Source organism: Hermetia illucens, chromosome 6 (genome assembly GCF_905115235.1).
Source record: "Hermetia illucens chromosome 6, iHerIll2.2.curated.20191125, whole genome shotgun sequence".
NCBI lineage: Eukaryota > Metazoa > Arthropoda > Insecta > Diptera > Stratiomyidae > Hermetia > Hermetia illucens.
This window is the reverse complement of record NC_051854.1, coordinates 13557741-13582349: the sequence shown is the minus strand read 5'-3', so window position 1 is coordinate 13582349 and position 24609 is coordinate 13557741. Positions and strand designations below refer to the sequence as shown.

Here is a 24609-nt window from a genome sequence, read left to right as displayed (position 1 = left end):
TCATTACGACGGTCGACATAAACCTGCCATTTGTGACCAACTTGACATCCCATTGTCACTAGGATTTTGTGAATGCCATTGAATCCTTCATTGAAAATAATTACAGCCAGAAAAGTGGCTATTTCTACGATCTTGACCCCAGAATGAAGGTGTTTAAGAGCGAAAGTCCAGACCAATGCATTTAACGACTCATTGTTATTCTGGGTCTCTGCTCCTAAACAGGGTGTTTAAGAGATCATCTCGTGACAAATCTTCGTAGATTGGTTTGATGACTGTTTGAGCTTCTTCAGTCAAAGGTGCCTTTCGTGGTGGAAACTATCCAGTTCTCCTTTAGTTTCCGCTTTGCGCCATTTGCACCAACTGTCCTCGCCTGCTGGACAATTTTGATGCTGAGGATTTTCGTCTGTAGAACATTTATGGAAGAAAGTTGCCCAAATTTCTTGCTTTATCACTTCTATCGAATTTGCGTGTCGACGAATAGCTAGCCCAAAAAATGTAGTGAGGTCGTTAATAACCTTATCAGTAAGTTTTCCAGCCCCTTTTCCGCCAATGCCTTTGTGATTCTTCTTTGCATTTCTAAGCCGCGTTCCCAATCTTTTCTCGACATGTCCTACGCATTCCTTTTTTACTACCACGTATATTTTATTATTTGCCGAAATTTGCAGAAATACCGGAGAAAAGTCCAGCAAAATCCAATATACAATATACAAAACTTGTCGCAATTGGAACATCCATGTTCATGCTTGCTAAAAAGTTTGTTTGCTGATGTTGATGCGAAGTCCTTTTTCTTCTCTGATAAGTATCGATTCTCATGAAGTACTCGGTATTTAGTGCGAGCATGACGTTGAATGGTAAAGCTATCTCCCTTCGTACGATCCATTTAACAAAAATCACTGAACACACAAACAGCACAATACTTACAACAAAATATAACTGAGTATAGCTTGAAAGCCTTTCAGTGCTCACTCTAGACTGGATTATCCTTTTTATCCCAACCAGCAAATAAGTTTAGACAACTGATTGGTTTTCCATCTTTTTATATTTATACCTGTGATCGAATTTATAAGGCTCAGGTAAAAAACTAACAGGTAAAAAAAAGATTCGATGCTCTTTCTCATCGAGGCTGCAAACTCCTTCCCTGTTTAACACTGTAATTTCTGAACGGCTCGGAATATTGGAAAATCTCTTTGCTCACATATTCTCCACTATATATAGATACAATTCATGCAAAAAAAAAACGATTTCTCTAACCCGACACACTGGATGACCCCCTTAAATGAGACCTTTGGCTTTATCATATCAAAGCAGTCTTCACCATTTCACAGTTTAAGTCAGATGAAGTGCGTTTCCAATTATACAAGTTTCTGTCTTAACTGTAAGTGAAAGATTTAAGCGAGTAACCTGCAGGAAACTCCTTTCGTTTTCAAATTCTATGGGAAGAATCCTTTTCTTCTTTAATCTTTGTGTCGGTTACTTCATCTAGATTGACTAATGATCAGCCAGAATATCAAAGATGCTTTTCTGGTTACTTTTTTACGATGTGTGGAACCACATGGTGATGGCCGGTGATCAAACATATCACTGGGTATAATATTATCATTTGATTATATTATCGAAATGAATCCTTCCGCTTTCAAGTTTTCAGATCCACAATTTACATATTCACTAGCATTAATCTACCATGAAAAAATTCACATCTTCGTTTCTGAGTCCATCAAATTTTCTGTTAAATTTCTTCCTTCATCTGAAGTGTAAAATGGGTCGTCTCTAGAAGACCAACTTGGCTACCAAATAACCAACTACCAAGAGCTAGGCGACCAAAATTTGAAGCAAACAAACTTAACTTGGTTTGTTTTGATACGAGTATTATGCAATGCTTCTTCGAAAATAACGAATTTCAGGGCTTATTTGTTTACAAGCATAGTTGGGCTACTACTTACTACCTACGACCGGGAATGTAAACAGATCTCGCCTAGTGCGGGATTATGCTAGAAGCAGTTCTATTTGACACTCGAAGCTGGTAACGTTGCTAGTCGAATCGGCCCTGCAGGTAAGCTAAATTTAATGCAACTAGAAACCTAGCGGTACAGGTGCCAGCTTCACTGCTTATCAACGAGCACAGGCTAATTCATGTCAGTCTAATAACGATACCCGAAGAGCTACAGCGTGTTGAGAGCTCGCGCGATACTATCCTAACCTCCTTTTTTCGGTAATTCCGCAGTTCAACTCGTACTCTTTTGAAGATTCATCAAGCGATTTCGCACCGATTACTCCTGCTCAGATATCCTCTTAGTTTGTTCTTTTTAGACCAAAATATTGGATATCATTTCTACTCCACGTGCTCGGAAAGTATGATTTCTTCGCCAATGGACGATGCGGATGACAATTTAGGATCAACCCGGACCAATTCAAACTCAAAGACTTAAACGAAATTTCACGACTTTTCGAAAGAACTCCAAAATAAGGACCATTCCGACCACTTTCAACCATATCGGGAAGTGCATATGACGTCGAGCAGATTTGGCGACACCGTTTGGAAAAACAGGCCACGTGGAACCACACTTTGAAGTTTACGTGATGAAGGAATAGTTGCAGCCACTTAAAAACAAGACGGAAAGGCGGGTCGTGTTAGATTTATTGTTGACTGAGTTCGGCAAACGGCACACGAGACAGCGAAACCTATTCAGTATCACACAAGGTGAAGAAGAAATTTGTGAAGGTTAATTTTCAAATAAACACTGAAATTTTAAATCTCTCTCCGCAGGGATGGACCCCCTTCAAACACGCCAAAAACGTCTCCAAGTAACCCACATGTGCGCTGAAGGAACAACTGAAGGAATCGGATATAATGAATGAAGTAATCAACTCCAATCCTTTTCTTCATTTCGGAGGACGTTCAAAAAGGCATTGGTTTTATGACGGATTTCAGAAGCTTCTTGAGGGATTTGGTCATACATCTGAGCTGGACGGATGGGCAGCCACCAGCTTATTTCTAGATGGAACATCCATTCAAAATTTCGACTGCTGACGGAGAAACCTGCGAAATTCACTTAGCAACAACTCGATCGGCTGTTTCTGGTACTTCCAAATCCTGATTACGGACTGCTTAACGGATCAGTAATCTACGAGCACTGTCTAGTTCATGTCAGTCAGTCTAAGACCGATTCCTGAAGAGTTACAGCGTGTTGAGAGCTCCCGCGACACAATCATAACCTCTCTTGTTCAGTAATTCCGCAGTTCAACTCGTACTCCTTTGAAGATTCATCAAGCGATTTCGCACCGATTGCTCCTGTTCAGATATCTTCTTAGTTTGTTCTTTTCAGCCAAAAGTATTGGGCATCATTTCTATCCCACCTGTTCGGAAAGTATCATTTCTTCGCCAGGGCACGAACGTGGATCACAATTTGAGATCAACCCGGACCCATTTGAAACTCAGTGACTTAGTGGAAATTTTACGACTTTTCGAAAAAAACTGCGAGATAAGGACCATTCCGTCCAATCCAACAATATCGGGAAAACAAGAAGGAAAAGCGGGTCGTGTTAGTTTATTGTTGACTGGATACGGCAAACGGCACACGAGACAGCGAAACCTATCCGTAACCACTCATGGTCAAGAAGAAATTTGTGAAGGTAGGACTAATTTTGAAATTAATACTGAAATTTTAAATCTACCATACTTCATGTCTCCTCCGCAGGGATGGATCCTTTCCGAGCACGGCAAAAACGTCTCCAAGCAACTCACATGTGTGCTGAAGGAACAACTGAAGGAATCAGATGCAATGGATGAAGGACCCAATTCGCGGAGGACGTTTAAGAAGGTGTTGGTTTCATGGTGGATTTCAAGAGCTTCCAAACGGATTTGGTCATACATCGTAGCTGAACGGCGGCTACCAGCTTGTTCTAGATGGCACATCGATTCAAAAATTTGGAATCCTTTAACCAAAGCAGGACGCGCGGGGAAACCTGCCAAATTCACCTAGCAACAACTCGAGCGACTGTTTCTGGTGCTTCAAAATCCTGATTACGAACTGCTCAACGGATCAAATAGTTCATATTTGTAGAAACCTTATTTGTTTTGTGTTTTTCTCCATTTGATGTAATCTCTGAATTTGGTTTTGAATAAATTTGACTTTCGAAAACCCTAAAAATGTCCTTATTATTTCGATAATTACAAGGAAACACGGCGAAAATTCCACTTTACCTGGTTGCAGTAAGTATAATTAGGCCCTTTTCTAAGCGAGACCACCAAAATCCCCATTTTTGAACATAACCTCAAAATTTCTGTTTGTAAACATCCCATGGTAGCCGCCATTGCATGCAAAACGTAAACATAAACAATGAGCCCGTCGCAGGTAGCGGCGCTACCAAAACATCTCAAATGTAAACAAAAATTTCGTCCCACAAAGATCAAAACATTGAGGTAAACAACCGACTCAATTTTTGCTGCCTGCGGATTATGGTCGCCTAGTATTTCACGTTGAAATTTTAGTTTTTCGGCCGCAATCTTTGGGGAGATTTTTTAACTCTGAACCTCCAGCTTCGATTTTTTGAATTTTTGATTTCAGTTTGGTTGCTTCAAAGGATTTCTTTTATTTTATTATTTTTTATTTTATGAAGTAAAAGCGATCCAGGTCTTTAGGAGGAGCTAGTGGACAAATGCTGGAAAATGATTGTCCCTGTAATTGCATACTAGAATTCCTTCCTTCTATTTCATGGATAGGTAGAGAAAAAGGAATACCTTCGATGATAGCGAACTTCCTAGCTTCCCAAAGAATGATCAATGTTTTACCATTTAAATAAAAGGACATCAGATATACTTGTGGATATAATTTTATTGCCAGACATTGATCACACACGTACAGTTCATGAACATTTTTAAATCCAATGCGATATATAATTGAAAAAGCAAAATTATAGCAATGCACTATCCCAGGGTAGTTTCGGCAGTTACAAAGGACAATTCCCGACAAAAAACGCAGTAGATTCCAACGAAGAAACTGTGAGTGGCCTCGAAATGAAGGATGCAGATGCAGACAACTCCGTTCAAGCTCAGCAACTCGCGGCAGCCGGGGCGACATCAGCAGGAATCACGGTCCTGAAGATCCTGAAAGCTCCTCCTATATAGCACAGATTATCGACAATGTTGATTTGTATCTGGAAACTTTTCAGAAGTATTCTCGCCTGGCCGAGTTGCAGTTGATGTTTTCGCATTAGACACGGTGATCCTGTAAATAAATAAAGAAAGGAAATTGTTAGGAATTGAATAGGCAAATGGAGCGGGACATGTTTCCAATGAGACCACTTGAAGCACGTCCTGTTTAACACTTCAAAGAACCGAATCAATCGGTCTGGCCGGGGCCTTCAAATGGCAAGCAAGACATGTTTGAAATGGTCATTGGACATTCAGAGCTCCAAAATATAACACATCCTTGTTGTTATATTTATGATCATACCTGGGCAGTTTTCGATCCGAAGGATAATGCTCGACGAGCAACAGCAGATTCCATTGGAGAAACAGCAAACGATGCCGAAATTAAGGAGCGCTCAGCTAAGGTATGAATAAGATCAGCAAGAACTGTGGTCTGAAAAGTCCTGCAAGCTACACTGATATTGTCGCTCAATGCAGAATGTCGAAAACAATATCCCCGAGCTGGATCTTGAAGCTTCCCAGGCCCAATCTCCTTTTTGAAATGGTAGTTGATGTTCGGTTGAAACTCGATGGAAATTTCCTGTAAACAAAAAATAAGAAAGGAAACGTTTAGAAAGATTGAATAGAGAAGATGATCACAGATAAATTAAAAATAGAATTAAGCACAAAACCCCAAGATGGGAAGAAATACATGAGGCAGATGCACTGCAGTACATAAGAGAGGGCGGCCGGCATTATGGCGAAGGAGGATCTGCCTTTCTTTGAAGCGCATCCTCTGCATTGGGGGTCAAGCAATGCACTGCAGGATAGACTGACGCGGAACATAGCCCCCTGAGGCCAACCTATCTCTCTCTGAGGATGAGCTGTCTCTCCTCTGGGGCGGTGCGTGGCTTATCAGGGGCCAAGCATCTCGTTTACCAAGACCGTTGGTAAGTGGTGATAGCCACACCCTGTACGAGGTGACCCTACTATTAACAAAATGCTACGGATCTAGACTGGGGAGTCGAAAAACACCTCCCCAATCCAGGGTGTTATGCGAACCGTGCCCATTGGATAGTTTGCAGTCGAGGGTAATTGACTGTATTCAAACGGAGCCTCACTGATACCTGGTCGCCTCAGCGAGTAAGTTAGACCTTACTGTGCTACATGGAGACCTCCTAACCCCCATACTCTTGAGAATCAAATGAGTACAAATAAATAAAAGAAAACGAAAACCAAACAAGCGAGGCCCCGTACCGTACAAAAACTGGTTAATCAGGCGGAGGCACATCTCCGAATTACTGAGAGCAAAGTGATTACACTCAAGAAGGGAGAAGTTGGGACGTCAAGCAGTGGATCCAAGGTTAACATTGGTATACTGCGTGGACAACAAACACCGCTGCTCAAAGAGCAGAAACCAGTAAAAGCACATTTGAGATAAATATAACATTCGTCAGGAGGGAGACAGGTCTCAGTGGCGTCGGTGTTAAATGGTACCTGTGCTTAAGAAGGCTCAGGACAGACCTAAGTCATCTAAGCCAAAAGCCGCGACAATAGAAACGGAAGACCTTATGGGAAAGGACTGAATCAACCAGGGAAGTAGACCTGCTGCCCAGTGGAGAGCAGAAACTGGACGACCTGGACCTGGACTCCTAGGGCTCAGGGTGGACAGTGATGCGCAGGAAAGCACCATGTCGGAGGAGGAAGGCGACACTCTGACAGTGGAGAAGAGCTCCAAACAATGACGGAGCCAATGGCCAGCACTAAGATAGCCCAGATAAACCTTCACCATGCGAAAGCTGCATCTGCAGTAATTGCAAGTGTAAGTTCCAAGGATAACATTGGAATAGTGCTGGCTTAGGAGCCCTGGGGGTACCGGGGGCAGATTCGCGGTCTGCAAGGAGGCAGCATGCAGGTAATTTGGGACTCCTCTAGTGAAAACCCAAGAGCTTGCATAATTTTTAAACGTAATTTAAAATACATATGTCTTTCAGAATTCTTAACCTTGTGGCTATCCAAGCCTCATTGAAAGCCGGGAGGAGCACTCGAGGGACAGTTGTGGCATCGGAATACTTTCCAGCAGACGAAATCCGGGCTCCACCAGAACAAGTCGCAAAACTAACGAAGTATTGCGAGTAGAGGGCGTTACCACTTCTTCTCGGCTGCGATGCCAACGCCCACTACGAAGTCTGGGGAAGCAGCGACAAAAATCGTAGAGGTGAGTACCTTCTTGAATTTATTCTTAGCAATAAGTTAGAAATATATAACGTAGGGAACACTCCAACATTTGTGACCAGCACCAGACAGGAGGTACTAGAAGAATGGTCAGGAATTGGAGGGTGTCGGATGAACTCTCTATGTCTGATCACAGAATAATCAGATTTGACATTGAGGGTAACTCCGAAATAGAAAGAATAATAAGGAATCCCAGGAGAACGGATTGGGAATCCTACGCAACGCACTTGAGCAACAACATTGCCCACCTTCAAGGGGGCGGTGACATCAGGAGCGAACTGGAACTAGAAACAGTGGTGGAAAACCTCAATACAGTCGTCATTGACGCATATGAGGCCAGCTGTCCGCCTAAGACAGTTAAGTCATCAAAGGATGTACCATGGTGGAACAAGAACCTGGCCAGAATTTTTCGCTTATTCAGAGTAAAATACGAAGGATCCTACTCTGAACTGAAAAAAAAATGGCAGCTGGGGTACCGCAGGGGGCGTGTTGGCCCCAACATCATATACCTTGCTGTGAAAAACATAAGCTAAATGCCAGATACAGACAGATATATTGGCTATTGGGGAGGAACTTCCAGATGACCATTGACAGAAAGCTGCTAATTTATAAGTAGATCCTTGAGCTCATATGGACGTACGGCATCCAAGGCTGTGCAAAAGAATTAAACCTGGAGGTAATATAATCGTATCAAATTTGTAATATCTTCATAGGGACCTGAAAGTACAGTTGGTTAGTGAAATCATCAAAGACTAAGCAATTAAACATAGCCACCGATTACGCGCACATGAGGATAACGAAGTCATCTGATCTGACTGATATTGCTAATATAATAAGACCACTGAAAAGAGTAAAGCCGAACGACTTGCTAACATAAAGGATGCCTAAAATTATAAGCTACTGAGGAACAGCCAGTTCCTCAGCGAAGCCAACCAAAGTGCTGGGATCGACCACAGGGTCTTCTCCTAATAAAAACGATGCTAGATGGGGAAAAATTAGTAGTAGCTTTTCGAGAGGTGGCTTTAGTGGGTAAAAATCCCATACTCTCAGGGATACTGATTCTGAGGTTAGTCTTTTGAAGATTTCCACCTCTTAAGAAACAAAAATGAGAGGTAGTTCTCCGCGTAGTATTGTCAATCGGTTCGACCAGGAGATCGTCTTTCTAGTTTCTCTGGTCTTATTGACATTTATGCCTAGGTGTTGACGTAGACTTTACGTAACCCTTTTTGTATATAAGTCGGCATTCATCTCAATTTCGAGTTACTCCCGATAGTCTACATTGGACTTTCCCTTCAAAGCCATTTACCACTTTCGTTGATGCGTGAGTTATAGTTCTCGTTTTGGATCCTTAACATTGGGGTATTGCGAATTAAATTCAAGCGAAGGAGGCCCCCTACATGATGATGAACGATTCTGTAGCCTACATAACGACGAAATCTATGAGCGATACCATGACCGCCCGGTTGTGGGTAAAATCCGGCTCAATAGGTTACGGTGGGCGGGTCACTTAATCCGTATGGATGAGGCTGATTCAGCCCGGAAAGTCTATAAGGGCAATATCTATGGTAGAAAAAGAAGACGAGGCAGACCCTGCCTAAGATGGAGCGATGGCGTAGGTCAGGACGCCAGAGAGCTTTTAGGGATATCGAAATAGTCGACCTCGGCGCAAAACCGAGATGTCTGGAGTTCCTTATTAAGGTAGGCCTAGACCGGATACCGGTTGTTGCGCCGTTGATGATGATGATAATGATGATGAAGGAGAACTCAATTCTTCAGACCCAAGTAGGATACATTGGACCCACTGCGAAATATTAATTAATGTCAGGATTTATTGCTTTCTGGCAACGAATCTAGTTTGGGACAAAACAGAAGAACCTGATGTCATCACTATTCGATGGTAAAAAACGACATTTTGACTCAGAATAGGATACTATAGACTCCCTAGCAATCATAAAACTTGTCGTTTTCGAGGCCACATTGGGCGCCATTTATAACAAGTCTGGATGCTTGGAGAAATGCAACCGCTGGGGGTGATTTTGTCCTTCCCGGTAGGGGCTTTAAAAGCTCTGCAGGTTTTAAGGTTTTGTGGGATGCGGATGCGGATCAACTAATGCGCTACTTTTGTGAGTGCTTTTTCAAAGGTCAAAGATTTCAGTTTTTGTTGCAGCGATCTTCTGCCATTCAGATTGAGTTTTTGTTTGCGACGATTTTCAGCCATTCAGATTGAGGATACCCTCCCGTCTTCTAAATTGGTATTGGGACCGACTGTGCCCAGGTTCTATTTCTATTATTGTAATTGATTTGACTTAAAATAAGCCAATCACAACATTCAATCTAAATATAAAATTGCACACACAAGATAATCAACTTTCACGATTATCTCACTAAATTAAATTTCATCGGTAGCTCACGCAAGGCTATTTAGAAGTTCAATAGCACAAACAAGATAGGATCTTACTGAAATTTTATCACAATTTCTTATTTCTTAGCTGCTCTTGGTTAGGAAAGAAAAAAAAGATATTCTTATAATTTATTTAACCATAAGGTACTCAAGCGGTTCTGTTTAATATAAACGATACGTTTCATATTCTACAAATAAAATTCCAGAGCAGCTGGGCACCTTTTATTAAGTTATTTACAATTTGACAAGAAAAAAATTCTGATTGGCACAGCATCAGATGCCGCTGTTGTGAATCTTCGGTATTCTTTCAACAGTCAAACAGTTTTGACCTCGAATAGGCAACTGGTCAATCGATCGATCAATTGACCGAAAATATTTGAGAGAAGGAAGAGGTTACACTCATGGAAGACATTTTAAAGTCAATTGGTCTTTTTTTTCTAGTTTTATAGTTTTTAAAGTGCTATTTTCCTGGTAGTGGAGAAAATTAAGAAAGAAATTGCGTAAAATTTTGAGTGCTTACCTCCTGTTCATTCCTTTATGGAGTATAAGGGATCCACACGCTCAGACTATGCTCCAGTTTCATTATCACACTTAATGCTGTACAAGTGACAATTTCACAAACACAAGACGCAAACAAACACCCACCCAGAGCAACGAGATCGAGAAGCCAGCGCTCCAACCTCTCAACCTCCTCAATCGCGTTAATCCTGTTAAAGGACCAACCTGTGAGTGCAATTGGACTGCGTTGCTCAATGGCAAGTCAGGTGCGAGGCTGTGTCGGGAGCATGGTGAGACTGACTATTTCCTTATCCAGCTTTTAAGTGGGCAAGAAGGTTTCCAGTCTTACCTCCATAAGATTGGAAAGGATGACCTCCTAACTGTGTGCTTTGCAATGGGGTTGTGACGTCGCCGATCACATCCTTTTTTTTGTGGAAAGTGGAATGGTACTCGTCAACAACTTGAACTTCAAAACAGAGGAACACTCTGTGGACAATATTGTCGAAGAGATGCTGAGGAGCAATGACAGGTGGAGCTATGTTGCGCATTACTTTGGGTTCACACTGTTGCAAAAAAGACGGAGCTCAATCGGCGTAGCGACCGCATGGTAGTTCCTTGAACTAACAGTTCCCTTCCTCCTCTATCCTCCCATTGGTGAAAGGAATTCCTTCATTTGAAGCTCGCCGCTATTTAACTGAGAAAAAATACTTATGCCCTTCAAAAATTTAGGAGCTCAAAAGCTTGTGTGTTTAATAACTATAAATAGTACTACTAAATTAGTCGCCAAGGAATTGACCCTTGCTACAAGCTGGAGAAGAAGAGATCATCAGCTTTATTTGCATGGATGGGGTAGTTGGCACTTTCTTTGGAAGCAATCGTAAATTGGGAATCGTTGTGAACAGATATGGTGGTGAGCGTTAAAACGCCGAAACGTAATCTACTTTTTGTAGTTGTATCTGTAGCGCCAACATTATGGTCTGTATCTTCTCCTTCATGAACTTCGGTGTCTTCCCCTATGTTGTGTCAACGTGATGCACACTTTTAGCGGAATTAGACGATATGGTAAACCCGCTCTTATCTGGTTTACCAATGGTCTTACTCAGGCTGCTATCGATGAACACCCCTAGGTATTTAATTATTGCTCCTTAAGTTATCCAGAAGGTATTGACAGTATGATTTCTTCTGTGTTTGTTGATAAACACTATTTCTGTTTTTTTCCTTTGTCAGGTTCAGTGGTATTTTTAATTTGATAATATGAATTATTTTACTTATTTATAGCCCTACATTTTTAAATATGCTTCACAAGAACTAACACCGCATGCCGTCTTCTTTGTACTGAGTATTTCATCCTCAATCCGCTATCTGTGAAGTTTAATAGAATATTTAATTGGTAAGGCCTTCATACTGTTATATGCGCAGCATTGTGATAGAAGAGGAGCCTCTGTTATGTGAGTTGGGGCTCAAGAATACACTCAAAGACTTCCTTGCTTTTAATAAGGGGCAACTAGAGAGGGTAGAAACTTATGGGCTAGCTATAATTGGAATGTGCGCACACTCCTTGACAATCTTTCTCCAAGTATAGCGGGTATACCAAAGGTATACGCTGAACATTCTGGGCTTAAGCGAACTAAGATGGTGAGACTTTGAAGAGTACTCTTCTCCATCTTGCGCAATGTGTTTTTGTACTCTGGATTGCCTAGTAGTATCAGCCGCGAATTCGGTGTTGGATTGTCGCAAGATGCACTCTCTTAACCCGTAAGCCGGTTTCTGCTGACTGCAAAATTCCGGACCAGGGTAAGAAGCATCGCAATCGTACCCTGCTATGCACCATTGGATACTTCCGATATAGTGGAGAAGGTTCATTTGTAAATTTAACATTGTGATCGTGGTGGGTGTTTTGAATGCCAAAGTGGGCTCTATCAGAGCACGGATAGGTGATGGATTTTTCCATAAGGACAGTTGGGTTTTAACTAACCGACACCGTTAGAGCAATCAGATTGGAGTTGTCTCCTGCATGTGCTTAGCAGGAGATCTGTTGACATCGCCCTTGAAAGGGATTACCATCTGATGGTCATTTATTTGGGCTTTCGTGTTGCGTCTGTCACTTCTCGCAGAGTCGGAAAGCTGCGAACCCTCAAGTTCAATATGGGCCGCTTATATGATCCAGCGGTTGCTCGATAGTCGTAGACCTATCTTGCGGATCGAACAGCAGATATACTAAGTAACCTGCCCGAGAATATCTATGAGCATTGGGCCGCCATCAATAATGCTCTTTTTTCGGGTGCTCAGGAGGTCGTCGGCCACGTATTGAAGGCGCGTCATAAGATTGGCTGACTGCGGAATCCTGTTAGCGGATCGATGAACGGAAGGGGTTAAAGGTCCTATTGACTGCTGCGAGTGATGGCGGGTATGACGCGATCGAATTGCGGTACCATGCGAAATCCCGGGAAGTTTAGCATAATGTGAGCCGTGACAAAAGGGAGTTTGCTATTTTGCTGGTCGGGGAAGCGGAAGATGCCGCACATCGTAAAGATTTTAGAAGGGTATACTGCATCACGAAAGAGGTTGCATATGGTGGAAAATCTTTCGAGGATCCTGTGAAGGATATTAACGGTCGACTCCTCGTCCACGATGACCAGTAACTGAAAAGGAGGAAAGAAAACTTCACCACCATTAAATGACTTGTCATCGTAAGATGCGGATACGAACTGTTCCTCTAATCATTTCGACCATCAATGCACTCAAACAGAGTTAAACCGCTGAGGGTCCTCCCACAGAGTTATTCATGGCTGCACCTACGGTTACTGCAGTTCTGTTACTCCCATCCGTGCAACAATTCTGGGAATCCGAGAAATATTCCAGAGGTGAAATCGTTTGGATTCCAGTGAAGGGCACCTGTTTTGAGTGCGACAATTTGAGGGGTACCTGCGCGTTCCCTGCCGTCGCAAAGATAATGGCTAAAATAATCCTGGGACACATCAGAGAACATCTCGAAAGCTTGATCGACAGAGAGCAGGTTGGTTTCTGCTTCGGATCCTCCTTCAATGACCACATCAACATCCTACGGATCATTTTGGAACAGTGCGCGGAGTTTTGATCTTCGTTACACCTGCTTTTCATCAATTTCGAGGAAGCTTTCGGTATCGTGAACAGAGAGTGTTTCTGGAGGAGGGGCATTCCAGAGAATCAAATAGCAATAATTAAAGGGACATACGATGGGAAAATGCCACGTGCTGCATCGTGGAGAAGAGGAATTTGATATCAAAAGTCCTCAGTCTGCCAAGGTTGCATCTTGCTACCGATATTATTTCTTTTTGTTATCGATGACGTTTTTCATGCTGATTTGTCCGAAGAATGTGGAAGAGTTCAATGGGGCATAACATCTTATATAGTGCTCTCCATTTAGAGAACGAAGGGTGGTGGAGTTCAAATCGAATTAGACCCGAGGGCATCAAATAAAGGTACGTTCTGCGGAGCATTCAAGGGGCTTCTGGGAGAGAAAGCCTGGAACCCACGTGCCGTCTGGAAATTCGGGACCTTGATTGCCTCACAGAACAGAACGAGGTAGAAGAGGCCATTAAATGCAAATGTCCGGAGGTAACCAATGTCCAGGTTGGTATCAGCTCTGCGAACTCCCGAGGCCAAAAACTCGCTGTGGTAGAAGTTTCAATGCGCGAGGAAGCTTCTAAACAGCGGGAAAATCAGAATTGGGTGGGTGGTGTGCACCGAATCAAATATTACAGATGTTTGGATTATGGGTACACGTCTGCAACTTGTCGGGGACTTGACAGACAAATATTGGGACTACCCTGCTATGTTGCACACAGGTATGGGCTAATGCTCTTCGCAAGGAGGTATATCTTAAGCGTTTCGCGCAAGTACAGAGACGGGGAACTTTGCGGATGGCGTTTGCGTACCAGATTCCCTCTGAACCGGCCGTGTTGGTGATCGGGGGAGTGATTTCCGTTGGTCTTCTTGCTAAGGAGCTTAAAGCCATATACAAGCGCAAGGAAGAAGAGACAAAGGGAAGTGGTTGCTCATAAAGAAAGGCAACGTACCCTAGATAAGTGGTAATTTTCTTGGCAAAATGAAACAAGAGGTGGATGGACTTCGAGCTCACTGGCAACTTAGGTGCGAAGCATGGTGAGACTGATTATTTCCTTTTTCTATTCCATTTTCAATTTTACTTGCACAAGATTGGAAAGGTACGATCTTCGGATTATGTGTTTTACAATGGAATTATGAACAATGCCCATCACACTTTTTTTCTTGTGGAAAGTGGAATAGTATTTGTCAGCAGCTCCATTTAACCAACGGGGATCTCTCTCCAGACAACATTGTCGAGTCGCTCAGGAGTGCTGACAGGTGAAGTCGTGTTGCCCACGTTCGGGTTCTTCTCGTTGCAAAGAAAATAGAGCTCGACCGGTGGATGGGCCGGATGGCAGGGGGTTTCTTGAACTGACAGTTCCCTTCCTCTTCTACCCTACTGTTAGTGAAAGGAATTCCCAGAGTTGAGGGCTCGCAAGGCGGGAGAGTAGCCCGAAGTAATGAGAAATGGTTCCAGGCTACCTCTCTGTGTGGTGGGGAAGTGTTTAGTTGGTAGCCCGATGGCAAACCTTTGCGGGAGTCCAACACTCTGTGCGTAAATGCATGATGAATTTATATATGAATGTAAGAGGTAAAAGGTAACTATATATGCTACCTAAAACAGAAGATGGTGGGAGTTCTTATATTGTATAAGGGGGTTTACTGTACTATTAACATAGTATGCAAAGGTAAAGTCATGTAAATTGACTTGTAGTCGATAAATTGCAAAATGTTTAATAATGCGTTGACGAAGCCTGAAAAGTGATAAGAACTGTCAGAATTATTGCTGAGGTGGACATCGGGAAGGCGGAACCCAGCCTTGAAGCTTTGAATATCTTCCAATCGGAACGATGATAGGATGGTGGTACTTAGTTGGTGACTTAATTTCCTAAGCCCACTTCCCATTGCAGGGTACAGTTGTCCTGAATATCTTAATCACTTGAAAATACCCTAAAACCTAATGACACGATGAAGGCACGATAGGACTTGGCACTAAACATATGACAGCGGCAGCGGAATAAGGACTGAAGAAAAGGATATTAATAAAATTAACTACTTTACTGCTGAATCATTTAAAAAAAAAACAGATAACACAAACGATGAGGAGACTGTTTGGATGAGGAAGACATCATATAGATTAGTGGTAGTAAGATTATCCTCATCAGGATATTATCATATTAGGACCCTGTTTGATGGTTGAACTCTAATTTTTGGGTAGGGGCTAGTGCATTCTTGTCTATAAACCCATGAAATGCTTGGTTAATTTTTCTATGGAAGTATTGAAAAGGACATGTTTGAGTTGGATGATGTTCATGCACTTATGATTGATGGGAAGCTAAGATAGAAGAAATAGGAACTGATCAGGAAAGCTAAAAGAAACATCCAATTTGAACTTTGGAATTTTTGCAGTTGAGCTCATTTCTTCTCTCGAATCAGGAAGTCTTCCAATTGAAGACCAACCATCATCCAAGTAGATTCAAATTATTTTGCTTGAATGTAGATCACTCAACCAGGTCAAACAAGTTAATGGTCAAACAAATCCCTGTCAAAACAGTCCATCATATTTCTAGACATTGAACTGCTGGATTCCCGTTAAAGCGTCATCCACATGACCGCCGCCATGACTAGCTGGACTAGAGAGAGCTAACCAAAAACGGAATGAAATAATTGAACCATGAGATTTGAAATTAAAATTGAATGCAAAGTAATGAAGAGTTCCAATCCTCCGAATGATACGTGGGTACGTGTGTATGTAGTTTGCATGGAGTGCGTTATTTTCATATTTCTTTCCATTTTTTTCTTCAATTTTCCTCTTTCTTTATTAGCGATTTAAGAGCCGAAAACGATATTTGGACATCATACTGTGTGTGTCTATTGTTGTGGAGTTTGCTGAGTTGGAATCCCGGATTGCCCAAATGCGGCACATACATCGACGCATGCCATCCAAGGCAAGATTCATCCGTCAGTTCGTTCGTTTGTCTGTCTATCTGTCCTTCCACTCAGCCAAGAATTCATCGATCCATCTATCTGGCGAGGGGACCACGATTGCTAATGGTCACTATTCTAAAAGGTGGAAACCTAGTCGGGTACTATGGCAGCTATGAGTCTGGCTGTGATTCAGCTTTGGTTTTTAGTGGGGTTGTCGATTTGTGTTTAGATTGCAGATCGGATATGTTGTGATATCCCAAAAAACTTCAGATAGATATGAGAAGTTCAGATGCCTATTTGGTCAAACAAGGATTGGTTCCTGTTTTTGGTTGCACCACCGCTACCAAAGTATCAACTAAAAAAAACCCAGGAAGTGCTTAAATCTCGCTGGGAATGAATCAATTTTAAAAATTGGAAACACCAGAATCTCAGAATCAGGTGAATTTACAAAAAAAGATCAACCCGCACATCAGTCCTCACCCTAGAAACTCACTAGTCCCACTCCTCCTACATGAATGAGTAGCCTAAAAGATTAGCGACTCATGACGTCTTTTCTCTCGAATTGTACTTCTCGTGGTCTCATCTGGGATTTCGGCTGGGATTAGGAAACTTGCAAAGTCATCAATTGTCAATTAATCAAAAAAACGAATACTTTTTTTGTCGTCCCCGGTATCCCTCGGGTAGTATCCCACATCGTAAGACTTCACTTTGCCTGATTTTCATTTTTGTTTTGTATATTAAAATGTTTTGAATTCTATAAGACCAAGAGCGATTTCACGGAACCATTTAACTCAAAGGAAAGCATTCTTTTGTTGTGAGTATCAAAAATTTTTTTATATGAAGAGGATTAGGCACTTATTGTATGCGCGTATATGATCCACAGCCACTTAATAATAAATAAATTAGTTAAATCCTCAAGGGGCCATCATATCATTGATGGGCTTATTATTTAGAGGGAAATCGAATCGATCAAGTCATTGGTAATCGGAATCGTTGGGGGAGTCGGAGATGTACAATTGAATGAAATGGATCTATTATTGATCTCCACATATATGCATGACCCCCATTAGTGAGTTCATTAGAAATTGTACAAGTTAATTAAGCAATGGAGGGCAGTTGTTTGAAATCCGTGGCAAAAGGATGCCTTTTTAGAATCAGCACTTTCTTCAAGATTTTTATCTAAATTTTCGGAGGAGCTTTTGGATAGGAAATCGTAACGGAGAATAGTATCTTTTCGGTTAGGTTTTTAAATTTCTAATTATTCAAAAAACCAGGTACGGAACTTGTTAGTGTTAGAACAGGATTCTTCGGTTGGTTGAGGGAACATCTTCGTCTCTGATCTACAATCCCAGTTGATAGTAAATTTGATCCTATCTATCACCAAAGATGGTCCCGTTTTGAGGAGATGAGCAGGGAAGAGACACTATAGTCCGAATGGCTATGTAACTCCTACGCGACTCCTTTACTGCTAAGCTGAGAGTTGATGTTCCGTTGAGGTAGTAGTTCCCCTATGAACTGCTTCCACTTAAAAGCATACAGATTTGTGTATTACGAATCTAAGCAAATACAAAATATATCTTTAAGCAATTTGCGATTTCCTGGTTGGATTGGGGGATGTTCAACTTTGGCTATCCAGGATGGTTTTCAACTATTCTCCAATCCAATTAATTACTCGTTATCCAAACGTAGTTCTCAACTTATAGGCTAGAACCTGACATGCAACATAGTCTTGTCAGGTGGGGACATGTTTGTGGGGTATTATCTTCCATGGTATCAACTTGTTCCGAAAATGCAACTCCGACGGACTAGATATTATCATTCTTATATCCTATACACGCATGTTTACCACAAGCTTATGTTCCAATAACTTAGCTGAACATAGAACAGATGTTTGCTCCTAAATCGCTCCTCCTGGCGGCTGTACTTTAGATAGCAGGCATGTATTGGCCTGAGGCGTCAGGGAGTGAGCAATCATACGGTTATACGCCCCTTTGAAAACCAAGAAGTATTAGGTGGCTGTAACATAAGTAGATAATATGGTACAATTAACATGGTACTTCGTCATACCTAAAGGTCGAAAAACCTCGGCAGGTAGGCGGTAGTGACCGCTCCGCCAAGCGAAGTACAATTAGCGCAGTGGCACGCTGTTTTGGTGTCACAATGCCACTATAAGGAAAGAAGATAATAACTCTTTACAGTTTGAGAGTTCTTTAATGTTTAGGCTCTAGATAAAGCTGGACAATCGTGGATGAAGTAGATGCAAGTACCGCCTTTCTCACCACAGCTTCGGGAGTGCGTATTTTAGAGTATGTTGAGTCCAGTGGCATGGTTATCTATTAGTCAGTGCACCACGAAGATGATCCTGCAGGTATTCGCATATGTTTGGCTTATAAACTCCTACTGTAATGGGTAATGGGTGTCCTTACAAAATTAGTGGAATACAGATGGAACCTGCCAGTAGGAAGTCAAAATTGGAATCCTTTAATACTTCTTTGTGTTGTATTTCAGTAAACTCAAAGGAAGGGAAGGATATTCAGTTCGTTGTTGCAGTAACTTATGACCTCATGAGAGTTACCTTCTAAAAGCTTTGACTTGACTTGACGATATGCCTTACGCGTCGCTAGTTTCTTCACCTGTAAGTTGCTGGCATATTGTGGAAGACCCAGGGAGACTGACATTTGCGTACATCTACAGAACCATTTTCGGATGAAGCCCTTTTTTCACGAATGAAATTTCGCAAACATGGAAAGCAACCCCAGCTTTCTTAACTTCTATGTAACTTAGCTTTACATTTAGGATCACACCAAAATACTTTATAGAGGAAGAAAATAACAATGTTTGCAAATCAGTCGGGGGAGGGGGGGGGGGGGATTTTGCACCACAGTTTTCTTTATATTAGTGATTAATAGCATCAAACCAGTTGGGCTTCTTAGAGCCGCTCCCAAATCTCGTTTACAACGGTGGAAAATCTACCTAATAATAACATATCACGTAGAGACGCAACGTCAGCGTAGGGAACTAACTTAATAAGCAAGACATGCTTCCAATATTCTAGCTGTTGCTTCCTGGTTGGTTTTGGTACTAATATTATTGAATGGTCTTATATAAAGGAGGTCAGCTAAGGTAGGGTGAAGAGCAACCTCCATAGATTTTCACCATAATTAAATGGTTGTCTGCGCGGCGCGTATCTCTTTACGGTTTCAATACATGGTCATTCCTATCCGTTCTTCGGCATGGAAATTACTCATATGTGACTCTAGGTATACTTGTGTATGCCCTAGTACGATTCAACTTTGGTAAACTTCAAACGGTCACGGAAAAACCTTGTCCTGACACTTTTGTAGCGCAGTTTGCGTTACTTCATCTAGGCCATTAGATTTATATCAAATAAAAAAATGAAAATGGCAATGGTCTCTTTGGGATTATGGATATCGTATTTTTTGTTTGCGAGTGAGGTCCGAAAAAGTGGTCATCTTCAGGTATGTTTTCGGAAAATGCAATTACAATCTGAAGATCCCAATAAGCGCTATGATGCGTCGTTTCGATGTCTCCCTGCCCTGAGGTTCTTAAATAATGGTTTACCTAGGGATAAGAGCTCTCGTGTTTTAGGCGGACGAAATTCAACAGGTGAGCTTTCGCCATCTGAGGTTCCACAGACCATTTTTGATCCATCGGTGAAGAATACTATGTTACACGTCGCTGATTTTCCACTCTGCCCCAGTTGGAAATTCCGCAGCAAAGTTTCCAGTTTGGGTGTTGCGTAGTTCATGGAGAACGTTCAGAGTTCCCGAGGTACATTATCTAGGATGTTACTATGGCCTTAGAGCTTCGTTGTCCAGCAACCGTGATTTGTGATTTGACGTAGCCTGGTAGCACTGCACGCTACAACGTATTTAATGTGGAGGTGTAAGGGGAGGAGGTGTTGGAGTATATTAAGAGCATCACCCGGCAGGACTGCAGAGCTACTTACACACGCAATTCTTTGAATCTTATTAAGCTTCGTTCTATTGTATTTTTGGCTCGTAGCCTTCCACCATACAAGAGTGCCGGATGTTAGGTTGGGGGGAACCACGGCTCTGAACATCCAGAGAACCGTTCTCGGTCGAGTACCCCATTTTTTGCGAAGGTCCTCTTGTAGGAACAGAAGGCTGTACAGGCTTTCTTAATCCTCAATTCTGTGTTCAATCTCCAACTCAGCGTTGGATCAAGGATTTACACTCAGATACTTTGCATTGGAGGAAAGGACCAATCTTTGTTCATTCAGCCACGGGAGATAAAGTTCAGGTACCCTTGGTGGTCAATAGCATCAGTTCCGCTTTGGTTGGATTTATGCTGAGTCCGCATCTTGCGGTCCACAGACACCTTTCCCAGCGCTTATTCTATTATGCCACTAATAATGAAGGGAAACATCCCTGACAACAAAATGAATGAATCTCTTTCATTTTTTTGTTTGGGTTGATTAAGCAATTGGATTATTTTTTTGGGAAATTATTATAAATAAATATTCGATCATCGCTTTAATAGCACAGAGCATGGTTTTCCAGCTCTGGCTTTCATGTTTTCAACTCAGCTACATATTTTCACTCTAGATATGCTTGAAGCATGTAAGTTTAACACTACCTAGGGGTTTATCAGATAGTCTACTTTTCATCCTCGGGATAAAACCTTCCCGGTATTCTTACATATTCTTCTGTCGTGAGAAACTAAGAATGAAGCATTTGATATGGTATCTGTTTGGGTGGTATTGGATATCTACATATTAACTCTTGCGTTGGGAGCTTCTAAATGAAATCAAGCGCGCAGTAAGTCCTTGTTGAATGCTGCTGCTCTCTCACCCATATTGTCACATAATTCGACATAGGTTGCTGAACATTTAAAGAAAATCATTGCATCGACTCAAGATAATGATAATACGTACATATTCCGTTCAGACTGATTTATACCCGCTCTAAAGCAGACATTCATCTTCTTTCACTGTCAATTTTAATTGAATTTGTGTGATATGTTTATTTCATCCATAGACTCTATAAATATTCCATTTTGTTGCGATATATTATGGTCGTAGTCAATCGTCGATGATCACATCACGATTACATTTCAGCTCCTAGATATAAACCTTCAGTAATTGAAGGTTTTTTCTCAAATACTCTAGGATTTTGTATTCATGTCTGTAAACAGTGCATTGTTGATCACGCAGAAAACAATGCATAATATATCGTTAAGTATGTTTTGTAGATACTTTGGTGCAGAATTCATAAGCGTTCTTTCATAGTCTCAATACGATTTGTATGCAGATGACAGAAATTATTAAAAAAAATAATAAATTTCGAAAGATTTATGAAGGATTGAGTAAAGTACAAAACCTTACTTCAAGGAGGTAAGGTAGTTTTTCATTCTTAGAAATTGGGTGCATAGTCTTCAAAGACAGTATTTCAAAAATGATTGTTTTTGGAAGTGTTGATCAGTAGTAAAGGTTTGGTGAAATAAAGAGAATAAAGTAGGTCTCAAACATCTGAGGTTTGGAGATGGTTGCTAAAAAAGGTAATTGAGATACAGATAGAAAAGGATAATTTGTATATCACCATAGAATCAGGTTATTTACTGCAATCATGCAAATTTAATTTCAATTTTGCTACCGGATTTCGCATTAATAGGTTTAACTGCTCTTGGGAAAATGCGTGTGATAGACAGACGTAGGACCATTTCTTGAATCAGGGAGCCCTTGGAGTCCTATGTCTCGAATTTGGACACATAGTGACAATGGGCATCCGTGATTGTATTATTACAAAAAATGTAGAACAAAAGGTCATATATCCAAGGAGTAGAAGTTGACTCTGAATGTATGCATGTCGCAATTAGCAGCAGATGCCCAATATTTAGGAAAGTCTTGGATGGAATAAACTATTGCGAGGCAATGTAAGACCTTCTTTCACTGATCATCTACGGGAAGGGACTCGAAGTGCCTATGATAAGCGGGTCTTATTGAAACAATAAGCCGGCGCCTGGACCAAAGATGTTATTGGTAAGGCGGGAATGCAGATGTGTAGAAATCAAGCCATCCAAGAAACGACGAAGTGTCTGAAAGTTGGGTTCGTCAGGGCTGTTAATGTGTTGGACAACACCCAGATTTTACCTCGGTGCGACAGATGACATTTTATGCCATCGTATGTCGCTCTTATAATATCTGTTAGTTTCTCCGGGAAGCCCTCCTGCGTAGAGCATGCCAAATACACTCATACTATCGAAAGCTTTCTCGAAATCGATCGATCGATAAGTGCAGCGAAGATCTAAACTCCCCGCACTGTTTCAAAATGATCCGTAGAGTGTAGATGTGGTCAACGGAGGAGGATCCGAAATGGAAACCAGCATGTTATCTGGCGATTAAGCTTTTCAGATGTTCTTTGATGCGTTCCAGGATTATTTTAGCTGTTATCTTTGCGACGGTAGGGAGCACGCAGATACTCCTCCAATTGTCACACTCAAAACGGGTGCCTTTCTTTGAAATCTTAACGATCATCCCCTTCTTCCACTCTCTGGGAAAAGGCTTGGATTTCTAAAATTTCGGCATGAGTGAAAGCAGCAGTTGTGCAGTAACTGCAGGCGCAGCGATAAACGCTGCGGAAAGACCGTCAAATCCAGTGGCTTTACTCCGTTTGTATGCATTGATGGCCGAAATAATTTCTCTTCTGGTTAGAGGAACACATTGTTCCTGTTACGCTGGATGCTACACGGTTAAGAATGGTATTAAATTGTTCTTTCCACGTCTTCAGTTGCTCGTCGTCGAGGATGGGGGGTCGACTGTTAACATCTTTCACAGGACCATCGAAAGATTTTCGACTACATGCAAGCTCCTTCGTAATGCGGTATATACTTCTGAAATCGTTGCGTTCTGCAGCATTTTCTGCTTCTATGACCTGCGCAATAGTAAATTGTCTCTCAGGATTTCACTCGGTATTGGAGTTCGAGGGCGTCATGCGCGCCATCAGTCGCAACGACCAATAAGCCTCTCTTTTCACGATTCTACAGTCAGCCAGACCTTATGACGCGCCTTAGGGACGTTCCAAACCCTGCGAGAAGTGTAGAACGCAAAACGTAAGCGAAAGTAAGCGACCATCAGAAGGTGATCCGATTCAAAGTATTATTACCCACTTACAGAAGACAACTCCTAAATCTACTGCTGGCCGCGAAGTGGTCGATCTGAGTGATCATACGGCGTTGATCAGTTGAAACTTAACTAACTTTATGGCAGGCTGAGGTTGTGGTGCTCGAACAATATGTCACCAATGACACGATGAAGCGCAGAAATTCACAAATTTGCCCACCATCATCGTTTCGTCGCCAAGAGCCATACTTATACCGAGCAAGGTCTTGTCAGAGCTCACCTTGGCATTCAGATCACCCATCACGATTACAATTTCACCTATAGGAAGCCTCCCGGAACTGGGTGTAACTGCTCGTTGAAAGCACTATACAGAAAGGTTCCATTGGTGCATAACATTGTACAGTTGTGATGCTCCTTAACCTGGATTGGATTTTGGCAGTCATAAGCCTACCAGAAACGGGCTCCTATGTTAAGAGAGCTCTTGAGGTATCGGTCAGGCTTTGAAGAGTATAAAAACACATTGTCGCAAGAGGGAGAGGAGTACTCTCCAGAAACCCACCATGTTCACCTTATAAGGTCGGAATTCCTGCTCAAGTTGGAGAAAATGAATATTCTGGGGACCCTTGCTACCGTTGTCGATGAGCGTGCGCACATTCCAGGAACCAAACATATTCCGTTTTTGAAAGCGAAAGGTGGATATGAGTTCCGTTCCTATCCGAGGCGTTGTTGACGTTTCGGTTCAAAGAACATTTCAAATTTATAGGTTTCTACTCTATCAATTTCTATGCCTATCTAGTAGGAGGGGGGTAGGGGGTAGGGAAGGGAAGTAGGAAAGATTTTGAATGTAGTTTGAGGCAACAACTCGCTTTTCACGAAGCTGAATATCAGAATATCAGAATTGGTCTGTGAAAACGTTTGAAGGGAAGGCATTAGTAGAGATGCTATGTGGTGATCATGGTCCAGATAGTTCGGCTACAGAGAAAGTAACAGAAATGACGAGACGAATAATGAGAGCATGCGATGCTGGTCAAACTATGGGTGAACGAAGAAATCACGGAGTTGCGAGATGCATGCTTTATAGCAAGGAGGATTTGCCAGCTATCTAGAGGAAGAGTAGATTTCGAAGAGAAACAGTAAGGGAGAATGCTTTAAGTCATTTTGTGCGGAGGCAGACTAAAATCAGGGGGGAACAGCGTACAGGGCTGTTATGCAGAAGATAAAGGGGCGAGC

At 41.9% G+C, this 24609-nt stretch overlaps 2 long non-coding RNA genes across 2 annotated transcripts in view; one reads left to right on the top strand and one right to left on the bottom strand.

Moving 5' to 3' along the window:
* Positions 1 to 1690: 1690 nt before the first annotated feature.
* On the top strand, positions 1691 to 4129 carry LOC119659627. Its single transcript, XR_005250360.1, has 3 exons — positions 1691 to 2698; positions 2765 to 3630; positions 3696 to 4129. It is a non-coding gene; the product is annotated as an uncharacterized LOC119659627 (long non-coding RNA).
* Positions 4130 to 4929: 800 nt separating this feature from the next.
* LOC119660212 overlaps positions 4930 to 24609 on the bottom strand; it is a 56237-nt gene continuing 36557 nt past the window's right edge. The window contains exons 2-3 of the long non-coding RNA XR_005250408.1: positions 5454 to 5729; positions 4930 to 5225 (exon numbers count right to left, since the gene is read on the bottom strand). This is a non-coding gene — a long non-coding RNA (uncharacterized LOC119660212). The remainder of the gene's footprint in view (positions 5226 to 5453; positions 5730 to 24609) is intronic.